Below are 13,608 nucleotides of genomic sequence, written 5' to 3'. Positions count from 1 at the left end.
CAGACAGGAAGACGTTACTCAGCAAGAGTGTCACAGCGGTGGCGTGTCGTTATCGCCAAACTATTAGCTGTAAAAGTCGATAATAGCCTGGAAAATCTTATCTGGGGCAGGACATTATAGGATTTACGTAATATTTTCACGCTTTGTTTCAAAGTAACTTTCCCATGATTGGAAAAGGAAAAAATGAGGCAGGGGCTAGTTGTCACAATGTTTGTATTGCAGATTTGAGTCAGTAGCAGTTATACAAATGTGTATTTTCTTTAACAGGGGTTTTATATGTTGGTTTTAAGTGCCTGGTTTAAAAACTTAAAAAATAATAAGTACAAGAATATGAATTCTGGCATCCAAACTGAGAATTTCAATCTCATATTTCGCTATAGATTTTGGGTAACACAATAAAACTATAGAATATAATTGATAATTGTTTAATTTACAGAAAAGCCTATACAAGATGTAGACATACATTAAATGAACAATTTCTTTGACAATAACAAATGTTCAATCAATTGCCAAGTTTTTAAGGTGTGTGAGACGATATGCAGAAATTAACCTAAAACCCAACCTGAGAAAAAAAACTAGCCCTGGTCTATACCTTACCACTTATTTCTGATATTTCATATAAATGTAATCTTACACAATTTGTAATATTGATTTACCCTTTTTTTAAATAAATAAATCTTACCAAACAATAATACCAACAAACTGGTGTGTGGTGTGGTATCAGGTGATGGCTATCAAGGTTGCAAATTCACAACCCAGATTTCATTGTGCAAGTTGCTCTGAGTGAGGTTATATGGCTTTGGATAATGAAAAATTGCTGAGTAAGACACTGCAACGACTATGTAAAAGGTACTGTAGTTTCATCATTGGACAGATTGGCTGATGCATGCACAAACTTTATTGCAGCTTTACCTGAATTATCCTTTCATCAGAAGTTTTAATACAAAGCTTATTGTTCCCATATGGACTATAGAACTATAGATAGCGTATGTGTGTGTGTCTTTGTGTCACTGTGAGCATTACCTCACTCCCCTTACATTGCACAAGGCCATTGAATTAGCTGAACTGTCTCGTAATGATAAGAAGGATCATGTTTCACAAATGAACATGTCTGATAGCAGTGTTCTGGCTGAACCCTGCCCTGTTGTGTGTGTGTGTGTGTGTGTGTGTGTGTGTGTGTGTGTGTGTGTGTGTGTGTGTGTGTGTGTGTGTGTGTGTGTGTGTGTGTGTGTGTGTGTACTTGTACAACTATCTTTGTGAGGACCAGTTTGAGTTTTACACCATTGGAGTGAGGACAAAGAGAGTAAAGTGAGGACATTTTGTCTGGTCCTCACTTTCTGAGACCCCTTTAAAGGCCTGTTTGAGGGTCAAGACTTGGTTTTAGGGATAAGGTTATAATTAGGTTAAGGGTAGGTTTAGGGTAAGGGTTCGGGTTAGGCACTTAGTTGTGATGGGTAAGGTTATGGAGCTATTCTTGTGCCAATAAAAATGAACGTAGCTTTTCAAGAAACTAATGAAAATATAAATTGAAACTAAATAAATTATCTCTAAAACTGAAAAAGAATAAATCGCAGGCAAATTTTTTTACTTCGTTTTTAATACACTGCATGTTTTGCTAACTGTTTCTCATATTTCAATCGTCATCTGAACTTACAAATGCGCTTCCAGAGTTTTCATTCACGCTTCTGAAGTTTTCGTTTACGCTCCCAGAGTTTTCGTTCGCCGTTCTGACACATTTCTCTCGTGGGGGCGGGGCTAGTAGCAGTGTGTTCTCATTGGTTACTGAGCTTTTGATTGATCGCTTCGTGACCTGGAAGTGAAGACGTCAGTGTTTATGTGTGGATGTGAGCGTCTGTAATCGCAGCTTTCTATTTCATTTTAGTGATGTTAAGTTTATATCTGTATTTATTTGCTGCTACACTATATTGTTGAGATGATCTCTTATAGAAGGAATAGTACAGACGAATTTTTATTTTTTATTAGTCATCGTCGCTATATCAGGAGGATACTGGAGCCTACTCGTGGTAAGTCTGATTTTTGTTTTGTTTTTAATACTATACTAATACTATTTATAATACAGTACTGGCTTTTTTCAGGTGGAGAGGCATTTTAGAGCTCAGTGAGAGCCCATGACATTATACAGCTGAGCTGTGTTGTCTTGATTTAACTGTTAGCCCAATCATTACATGACTTGTTTATCTACATTCGGTTACAGTCTTCGATTAGATCATATTTGCTTCGATTAGATCATATTTCCCCACAGCCACCCCAAACAACATTGAGCTAGAGTACTGTACAGTAGCCTATCTGTACTGTATCAGTCAATGACTGATGCCATAGGACGAGAGCGCTGTCAATCACTGCCTGATTCAACTTTGGCAATGTAAAGCCTTTTTTACCATGCCAATAAAGCTATTTAAACCTGAATTTCTCAATTGCTGATTAATTTGCGATGCAAAGTTTTTGAAAGAGGAGAGACACGACTTGACCACAGACCACATCTCTGTTCGTAATATGTAAACACTCAATTATTTTGAAGTATCGCCCTGGTTGCAATATTTATTCTGATTACTTTTGTGTGATAAAGATGACTGATAAAGCTATTATATGTATCTAGTATGAGTAACAAATTGCTTTTTCTGTGTCCATATTTGACTAATAATAATGAAAAAAGTGCACTTCAAATGAACATTTCTTTGACAAATGTTAAATCTTTAATAGTCTTTAATAATAAATATATGTCCAAATTAAAAACTTAATACATGCAAGTAATTATGACTGAAAACATCCAGCAACTAGGGAATACACATCCATATGTTTATATATAGGGCAATACAGCCATCTACTGGTTACACAACAGTATTACAGATGATAAATGCTGCTTGACTCCGAGGTAAATATTTAGTACTGTAAAATCCCTTAAATATAAATATAATAAATATTTTAAGTCTGGAACGTGTTACTGTATGGGGAGTTCAAAGCAGTTTGTATTGTTAGATTATAATACATTTCCTCTCTCATTTTCCAGGGAGTGGAGCAACATTTCCATAAACAAAATTCTGATGCTGACACAGAGGATGGAGTGATAATACCAGAGATCCACTGTCCCTTTCAGACAATAATCTTACTCTGTTCAGACACATCACCTTTGAATGACTGGGATCTTGATCTTCAGACACCTGATTTATTTTAATATAAACTAGCAAATATTTCAATTTCCTCTAGATTAAAACAAACACAGTTCACAAGTACACAAGAGGTTTCACTTTATTCTTATTAATCTATGCTGATCTTGGATTAGCATACCAATAGCATATAAATGTTGAGGGGATAGTTCACCAAAAAATACAATTCTCTCTTATTTTGCTCACCCTCATGCTGTCCCAGATGCATTTTACTTTCTTTCTACAGATAAACACGAATTAAGATTGTAAGGAAAGTAATCCATCTCTGCGAGTCCTAAAGACGCTTTAAAAACCACACACAGTGAGCGTGACGGTAATCCATGCGACCTCAGTGGATGAGTCAATGCCTTCTGAAGTAAAACAATAGGCTAGATAAAAGAAATACTAATAATGTAAACTGTTTTAACTATTAAAAATCTTACGTACATGGGTTACAATCCACTTGTATTATGGACTCACAGAGATGGATTATTTCCTTAAATATCTTTGTCTATGTTTATGTCAAGAAGAAAGTCATATACATCTGGGATGGCATGAAGGAGAGTAAATGATGAGAGAATGCTCATGTTTTGGGTGGACTATCCTTGCACTGCTTGCAAGGGTGTAGATTTGGTTTGAACATTGGCGGGGTTGAAGTTTGGGTCTGCATATTTTTCATGTGATCATGGTATAAATATTGGGGGGGTTGTAATGCATAGATTTAAAGATTTAAATACAATCTTAAATGTATTTGTAATTGTGCATTTTGTATAGTAATGTATATCATGAGAATACTGTGCATTACATGTTATTATGCAGTTAATGTTTTGTGGATTCTGGTCTTTCCTGTCACAACATAATTGCATCCAAGACCTTCACTCTGATACTTGTGTATATATGCTTTAGTGACAATAAAGAATGTAAATTTATTTGAATTCATATTTTCAATTACATTAATTTAACTGGTTGTATAAGTCACGATTGAAACGGTTGATGATTGTTAAAATATATTTACAATTTTAAATGTTAGCAGATAGTGTTAATTAAATGAAATAACTAAATACAATTATCAATTAAAAAAAAATGGCAACAAGAACATTCTTTGTGTGACATGTAATGAAATGCCCTTTGAGGTCTGTATCTGACAGCAGGCCACGACTGTAATTTTCATTTTGTTTAAATTCCTCTTATTTAAGTGATCATTAATTTTGATGGTGTAAACGTAGGCTATATCATGCTAACGATGAGTAGTGTGATGGCCATGGCTGCCAACCTTGATTACTTGGTTAAAGTTTGACTTTCTTGACGGCTGAATATATCACACACGTTTGCTAGTATTCTCTTTAAATTGTAACAGCTGAACCTAATCAGAGCCTAACATGCAAAATAATCAGGAATAAACAAATATTCTCCGAAAACATTGGACACTACAATATTTTAAGTATTATATACAGTACTTTAATGTGCAATTACACCTGAATAGACTGAATAGATCTCTTGTGCTCCTAAAAAGCTTCTGCCAACTAAGTAGTAGCAGCAGGTAAATACAGATAAAATTAAAAAACAAACATAACTTAATATCACTAAAATGAAATAGAAAGCTGCGATTACAGACGCTCACATCCACACATAAACACTGACGTCTTCACTTCCAGGTCACGAAGCGATCAATCAAAAGCTCAGTAACCAATGAGAACACACTGCTACTAGCCCCGCCCCCACGAGAGAAATGTGTCAGAACGGCGAACGAAAACTCTGGGAGCGTAAACGAAAACTTCAGAAGCGTAAATGAAAACTCTGGAAGCGCATTTGTAAGTTCAGATGACGATTGAAATATGAGAAACAGTTAGCAAAACATGCAGTGTATTAAAAACGAAGTCAAAAAATTTGCCTGCGATTTATTCTTTTTCAGTTTTAGAGATAATTTATTTAGTTTCAATTTATATTTTCATTAGTTTCTTGAAAAGCTACGTTCATTTTTATTGGCACAAGAATAGCTCCATATAAGGTTAGGGTAAGCGGCTAGAGATTGCATTGTGTCAATGATTGTCCTCATAAAGATAGATGTACAAGAATGTGTGTGTGTGTGTGTTCACAATTGTGCAAGATATCTGGTTCGTACAGTATGCTGGTATGCATTCTTACAGACTTAGTAGTTAGGGTCCTCTTACAGAGACGCTTAGTCACTGTGACTGCTTAGAAATGCCCAGGGCATTTGGCCCTGATCCAACATGCCAGGGGCAAAAATGTTTCAATTGCTTGTGCATACCATTACTGTTCCCATATGAACAAATATGTAGATATGAAGCCTGTCTAAAATGTTAATTAGCAGTGAAATTTGAGCTCTTTTCTAGATACACATAAGAGAGAGTAAAGAAAGATGGCGCAGCTTTAAGGAACTGGCTCATTAAGGAAGCTGATGGATATTCTGTGACCTTCAGACATTTCCCTGTATGTATGAAGTGTGACTCAAGGGCAGCTTGTTCAAGTGCATTCCTTTTAGCCCCAAGGCCTATGTCACTTTATCTTGGCTTTAGGCAGGCTAAATGTGGGAGATAGTGAAGCTAAGAGCATTCAGAAAAAAATGACAACAGAGACACAGTTAGATCACAATGCATTTTAAAACACTATCTTTCTTCCTGATGCATTAAATGCACAGCAGTTTCATTCAGACTTCATGTCCTTCTTTACGGTATCTATTTTTCAACCCTAAAAAAGCTAACTTTAACCCATTTAAATGTATACCTTGGTCAAAAATGTCATATATTAAAAATAATATATTAACAAATATTACTATAGTTTATTTAATTTAATTTAAATATAATGATATTATTATATAATGCAAGTATTAGAGAATAGAATAAAATAGATATATGTTTAATAAAAAATATTATAGAATAATGTTTAAATAGGATAAATGTGATATCAGGAGACTCTTCTCCCTGTTAATGACTGGTATGAGGTGATTAAACATGTCAGAAAATAGACTGAAAATGATTTACAAGAACAGTGAGCAAACCAGACTCTTGACAGTGCCAGGTTTGAGGTTATGTCACTAAATATAATCCCAGCTTGCAAAATAAATCAAATATTTATTCTACTAAAAATATTGTAATCGGGTGATTTTTCAGAGAAGCACAGGCCTTATAAATTGGATGACAAAAAGATAAACACTAGCTGCCCAAACACTATGTTGCAGAGAGTTATAAATGGAGCGATAAATTGGGCAAGACTGTGATACAGAGGCTCAGATAAGAGCTCAGTGAGGCTCAGATAGGGGTACATTCAGTTCATTTTTCATTACACACTACACATCAACAGGGCAAGATAATGAAGCTGATGACTGTAGAAAATGAATAATATCTTAAATAACATCTGCAGTTTTACGGAAATAAAATAAATGTAATTCAGTAAATAAAGGAAGTTTATAGCCATTTAGCAGACACTTGTTATCCAAAGTTACTTGCAAAAGCAATTTATTATTAGCCAAAAATATTTGCAGTCCTATAAAAATGAGAATTCTGGCCAAAATATATTACAAATATTTGCCAAATATAGGCTACTTTGAAAATAGCACATGATATATACTGATAATATATAAATGGCCAAAATTTATGAGGAAAATAATTTAAACATAATGTAAATATATTTTAACATTTATATAGCAATATATTTTTAGCCATTTTTGAATATTTTGAAATAAAAAAATTCAATATTTTTACTCATTTTTGCAGAATGAGTTACAAAATTCTAAAGTCTAAGCTAAGAAATAAAATTAACTATATAATTGAATTATGTTGAATGCTACTGAAACAAAAGGTAGTGTGTAAAATATATACAATATTAAAACAGTAAGGTTATTTTATTAGTGAGCACTGCTTTTGCTGAATGTCACTTTCTAGAACGTTTTCGTTCACTGTTCCTTGCTAGTGGAATGATCTTCCCAACCCTATATCCGGAACACCGAATCCCTGACAATATTCAAGAAAGAGCTGAAAACTCATCTCTTCCATCAGCACTGCACTTTGCTGGGAAAAAAAAAATGCCCCAATGTTTTCTCTATTCCTTAATCTCTCTCTGTTCTAGAATTGTATTCTTGTCTGAAACTTTGTATTTATTACCTCTTTGTGATGAATCGCTTGTTGTAAGTGTCTTTGGATAAAAGTGTATGCCAAATGAATAAATGTAGATAATGAATTCTACCTAAATCATGCAGATTGCCTTACTATAATACTGGACAGCTTAACTAAGACATTCTTGCGAAACAAGACAACAGCCTTACACCACAAGCCGTTTGTCAGAAAAAAGAAAAAAGCCTCAGTTTCCTTTATTTATGTTTCTTCTACTTCTTCATGCATAAGGAATGGTTTTCCCAAAATTCCAGTTGTCAAGCTATTGCTATTATTTGTGCTTTCAGAACAATATAGATAGTATTTAACATCAGGGGTAAACATTTATCTGTGCACACTCTATGTTATCTGGTTCATAATAACAGGACTTGCTTCCGGCTGTGTATAATTATATTTGCAAAGGTGTTCAATTCAATGATAAGGTTCATACAGGAATTCCAGGAGCCTCCTATATATGACACACTCTATTCCCAGATTTAGGCTGTTTGAGCCCTATACAGGCCCTTAAATACAACACTGAGCTCTTCAATCTGAATCAAAGCCACAACACTGGCCAGAGATCAACAGGATGAGGGAAATATCTACATAGCCCCAGAAAAGACTGAATGATGAATGATGTTCTTGATAACAGAGGATTGCTGAACTTCCTCCCTTACCCCTGAAAACCAACACCTGGTGTTGCTGCAGCTGTGATGTATGATATTAACACACACACTCGCATACTTACATAGTGTGCAGCGAAACACCTAGATTTCCAGGAATGAGGAAATTATACTCCCTGTGCTGTGATGTATACCTGCCAATGCAAACTGTATCGGTGGAGAGTTTCTCAATGAGAAGCCGCTGTGGGAGTAAGGGAATCCCTCTGCGCTGATAACGGAAATTGCACGGATAATTTGGAATAGGCTAGAAGTGCGAATGTGACACGGCTTATGTGCTAGAAGTTAATATTTTTGTTTAGGAACAAAGTGAAAAGATTTAGCAGTTGGTGGTTTAGGGAGCAGCGAGAGAGTAATTGAATCAGAAGGGGTGGGATATGGAAAGAACAACGCCATAAATCTGTCTTGCCATTTTTGCCTCGCTGTTCACTGAGGAATGAAACAATGCACAGTCGTTTATTTCTGCTTTAGGCAAATACATAAACACAGTGTCTCAATGACACACATTGTGGTGTGGTGTTCCTAGAAGAAGATTCACCGAGCTTCATCAAATGAGGGAAACACTCAAACACATTAGTTCCACTAAGAGGGATTTTTGCTGATTTTAACCAGCACCATTCTTATATCTCATTAAAAACCTCAGCAGGGGTGAGCCGAGGGAACCACACATCTCAAATCTTAGTGAGTTTTTAGAGAACTGAAGGAACACACACAGACTCGTGAGCTCACCAGATGTCTGTGACAGAGAGAAGGATGGAGAGTTCAAGACAGACTGTGGCATCAATTGTATCATCTGTTCTTTGCATATCTTAACTGATAAAAGGGCACTTATTGAGCAGGTGAGTTAAGATGGAGCAATAAACAGCAGTTAAAGAACTCTGAATATGAATTCAAAAGCTCAAGTTTCATGATTATTGACCAAAAGCTCTAAGTTACAGAATAAGATACGGAAAAATAGGAAAAGATGTAAAGTGACCAACCACAGCTTGATTTCTTTTCACGTGTAGTTTAGGGGATTTATCTGAAATAGATGATAACGCAGGCCATCTTTAATAAAATAAAATAAAATAAAATAAAATAAAATAAAATAAAATAAAATAAAATAAAATAAAATAAAATAAAATAAAATAAAATAAAATAAAATAAAATAAAATAAAATAAAATAAAATAAAATAAAATAAAATAAAATAAAATAAAATAAAATAAAATAAAATAAAATAAAATAAAATAAAATAAAATAAAATAAAATAATATTTTTGATGTTAGGGAAACGGTTCCATCATCAACATCATCAAAAACCTGGTCAGAATGTTTTTATTTTCACACTATGCACTCTTAAAAATAAAGGTTCCAAAAGGGGGGTTTCACAGTGATCCCATAGAACCTATATTTTTAAGAGTGTATTTTCAAAATAAGGAATTTGTTTACAATTTATTAAAAAATATATATATATAAATATGACATTAAAAACACTTTAAAATGCATTAAACAATACATGTTTCAATAAAACAAATTATATAAATACATTATTACAATAAAATAATAAATAACACTATTACAAAAAAAACATTCAAATTCTTTTCTTTTTTTTTTCTTTTTTTTTTTTTTGTCATTCTATACCTAAAATTAAGATAAGAACAGATTATTTCAAAGCCAGAAAACAAAGCATAATATACAGTTCTGCTTGTGAACACCTGGATTACTTGGTACTTAGTACCCAAGTACAAAACTCTGAATATCTTTCATATATTTTGATGCCATTAACCTGGCAAACCTTGGCGAACTCATCGACTTGTTCTTCATAGTGCTCATAATAAATTTTCCTTAATTTACTGTGATGTTGCTACATCTTCTGACATGATCGTACAACGTGTTTGCACGTGTTTAATGGGGACTAATCAAGCATGCTAGCACACGAATGGGCAATGCAAAAAATAATACAAAACAAAGAATGAGACAGACTGAGAGGAAAAGAGAAGGACAAACAGCCATACAGCGTAAAGTGGCTTGAAAAATGCAAGGCAGGTCAAAGGTCATACAAAGGGAAATAAGAGTTGCTATTTATCTTGATTCTTTGAAGTGATCTTGCACAAATAGGGAGGCCAATGTGATTTAGCAATGTACCGCTATATGTAAATACTTGACTTTCTGCCAGACAAGAAGCTTATTGGCAGTTTTGTATGAAAATCTTGTATTACACTTAAGAATTAGCATAACAACATGTAAGCTAATCCAAAAGGACCCTGGCTGTTAACAAACTCCTGACACTGAAACGCTGAAGCCACTAATCATCTAAATTCACAACCAAAAATGGAAGTCAACATCTATTTATCCTTTCATTGTAAAATGTTGAACTTGTTTCAAGCCGCTAACTTGACAACTCCTATATGTCATCTTGTAGGCCAAGTCCAGGCCAATATCGGAGCAGAATGACTCACTGTGTCAAATCAGTGTGTTTGCTTAGGAACCATTTCTGTTTAGTTTGTATTAGCTGTTTGCATGCTTGAAGTGCTCTGCTCCTCTCTTGTGTATGTTGGCAACTTCGCCTTGAGCACAGGAGGTCATGTCTCTTAGAGAAGTCTGTCCAAGTGTCTCACTTTAGCAGCAGTCTTGGTGAGCTACTTCTATCAAGATGTGGACATCCTTATAACTTACTGTATGCATAAAATTCTTAAACAGGTATTCTACTTTGAAAGTAAAAAAAGTTTTAGACTAGAGGGGAAAATGTGGTTTGAATAACAGTTCTGGTTATGTAAAAACTTGGGCATGGCATAAAAAATCCCTTGGATTAGAAGATCTTTGTAGAGTTCAAAGTGCCTAAAAAAATCTTAGAAATAAATGCTATAATATTTGTAATTAAAATATTTAATTACACAAGATATATCTTTAATGCATTTAAAAGTTTGGAGTCAGTATGATATATACTCCAAATATAGAATTTGTATTGTAAAAAAATATTGTTGGTTTAACTTAAAAAAGTAAGTTAAATGGTTGCATTAATATTTTTAGTTCATTGAAATAAAAAAAATTGAGTTAATACAATGAAGGAGATTGGTTTAATAAATAGTAACTCAAATAAGTATGTTATCTGAACCACAATAATTATCTAAATTGATTTGACAAAAGAAAAATGCTGCGATAACAAATCATGAAAATATTTTTTTACAGTTGGGTTATTTTAAATTGCGGTATTTCATACATTTTACTGTATTTTGATCAAATAAATGCAGCCTTGGTGAGCATAAAAAACTTCTTTCAAAAAATTATCGACCCCAAAACTTTTGAATGGTTTTATACATATGTTTGCTTTGCGGCTTGTATATGTTAGCTGTATAATGACACAGCATCCTGACCTTTGACCCATTTGGATGTCTAGTTATTTGCTGTCAACAAATTCAGTACGGCTAACCCAAAGTTATCTAGCTAGATTACAGGGGAGAGGGGGGCTGGTTAGGAAAGAGGCACCCTGTAAATGGCTCTCTCTTTCTGGGAGGAAGCTAAAATAAGAGATGGAAAGATGAAGGCCAGCTGAGATGGTTTATGACCATGACCTGCATAAATAAACACTGACTCTTTAATCTACAATCGACTCCATTGACTCTCTAAGGATGTGCCTGAGCAGCCACTCAACACAACACTCACGTTCCCTAAACTCCAGCAAACTGTCTTCGTTTGCATGTACATGGAATTATGAATTAGCAGCGAGTGAAATCTGACCACAAGCTGTTGGGTAAACTGCAATCCGGTCCACCAGCTAGACCAGCACTCTAACCATCATAAACCAGCTTGGTTTATGCTGGATTTTTCAGCAGGGGAATCAGCTCTTAAGTAGATTTATATTAGCCATGACTACTCAAAATGAATGCAATAGTTGCAATATTCATAAACACAATCTTCTAACAACATACGCCTGCACAAAACCTAGTGGTTCACCCTGGATCATGAAAACATGACTTCCTTTGACAAAGAACTCTCTATGCAACCAGGGTATCGCACAAACATGAGCAGAAATATCACTTAAAGCTATTCCTTTCAGAGCAACGCTGCCAAACACTCATGTAACAATTTCTAGTCATGTCAGATATGAAATTATAATTTTAGCCTTGTAGCTCAGACAGTGGCTCTCATTTGAGACAAGAGTTTGATTCTGCTCTGTGTCATGTACCCGCCCACTTCGCCTCCATCATTTGCAGTCTTGTGTTCTGACTCAGAAAAAACAATAAATATAATACCAATGTGCAAAAAATGATGATCATTGTGGGGGCACATTCTCTAAGTTGGAGGGTGGAGGCCACAGTCTAAAGCGGTGAGATCACCTTTCTCTGTTCAAACTTGACAGAGAACCTCACAGTGTGTGAAGGGTGCTGATGTGAGCGTACATTGTGGACGACTGAAAGTCTGACCCTTTCCCTAAGTCTCTGATTTGGACAGAGAGCTAGAAAACCGAAACATCCAGAAACAAGAGGAAAAAAAGGCAATATACCTGAACGTACATTAAATGTAATATACGTTCTTGCAAAATGCAGTTCTGCCTCTTTCTAATTCCAGCAGTCACTTTAATTCCAGGACAGGAATTTGTGCCATTTTGTGTAAAGTGTCTACACATAATAGTAGTTTGGTGGACTCTTTAAAATAAAATAACACTCAGTCATTTAAATTCGTAGAGCTCCCGTGAATTATTAAGTGGAAAAATTAACACTTTTGATAGTGTTGATCGGACATCTAAAGTAAAGAGAGAATAACCTTGAATTTGTATAGATTACAAATAAGCAGGATAAATAGAAACTTAAAGACCAATCTTTAAAAAATCAAGTTTAAAACATATGTTGGTAATCTATCTACATTAAGTTTTCAACGGGAGGTTCATAGAAATGTAATGTTTGTATTCATTTACCTGAAAAAAGTTTATGTAAAGACAAAGTAACCATCACGTAAAAGTAGCCTATACTTAAAGGGATAGTTCACCCAAAATTAAAAGTTTGTCATTACTTACCCTCAAGTTGTTCCAAACCTGTATGAGTTTATTTTCTTTCTTTTTTTCTTTTTGTTGAACACAAAAGAAGATATTTTAAAGAATGTTGGTAACCAGGCAGTTGATGGTAGCCATTGACTTCCATATTATGTTTTTCTACTATGGAAGTGCCGTCAACTGTCTGGTTACAGACATCCTTCAAAATATCTTCTTTTGTGTTGAGCAGAAGAAATAAACTCATACAGGTTTGGAACAACATGAGGGTGAGTAAATGATGACGACATTTTCATTTTTGGGTGAACCATCCCTTCAAAAACGTTCCTTGCATGAATCATGAATATAGGTTACTCCAACTGACTTGAAATTAAAAATGTAAAAATAGTTCATCCTTTTTCATGAGACTTTTCCCCTTTTTATAACCTATGAAGTTATAGCCACCACATTTATGATTTTAGCCTCACAAAAATTATTCAAATTAATTTAGATTTTTGCATGATTTGTATTTTTCCCCTCAGTAATTTAAAGACGTCATTCACCCACATAAGAATCTGCATGTGCACGCAAATTTAGAGGCGTCCTGTTAACTCGCAGACCCCCTGCTCGCGTGTTTACCACATCATGTACACGGACACAAGTGCCAGTGATGTGGGAACGGAACCGAACCACAATAAAGTCGCTGCTGC

At 34.7% G+C, this 13,608-nt stretch overlaps 1 long non-coding RNA gene across 1 annotated transcript; it reads left to right on the top strand.

The window, feature by feature from the left end:
* Positions 1-1,720: 1,720 nt before the first annotated feature.
* On the top strand, positions 1,721-4,093 carry LOC311067977. The gene is made up of 2 exons (XR_014603318.1): positions 1,721-2,024; positions 3,029-4,093. It is a non-coding gene; the product is annotated as an uncharacterized lncRNA (long non-coding RNA).
* Positions 4,094-13,608: the final 9,515 nt, after the last annotated feature.

Source organism: Abramis brama (genome assembly GCF_963993115.1).
Source record: "Abramis brama genome assembly, chromosome: 17".
In the NCBI taxonomy this organism is placed as follows: Eukaryota; Metazoa; Chordata; class Actinopteri; order Cypriniformes; family Leuciscidae; genus Abramis; species Abramis brama.
This window is presented reverse-complemented; position numbering and strand designations above follow the sequence as displayed.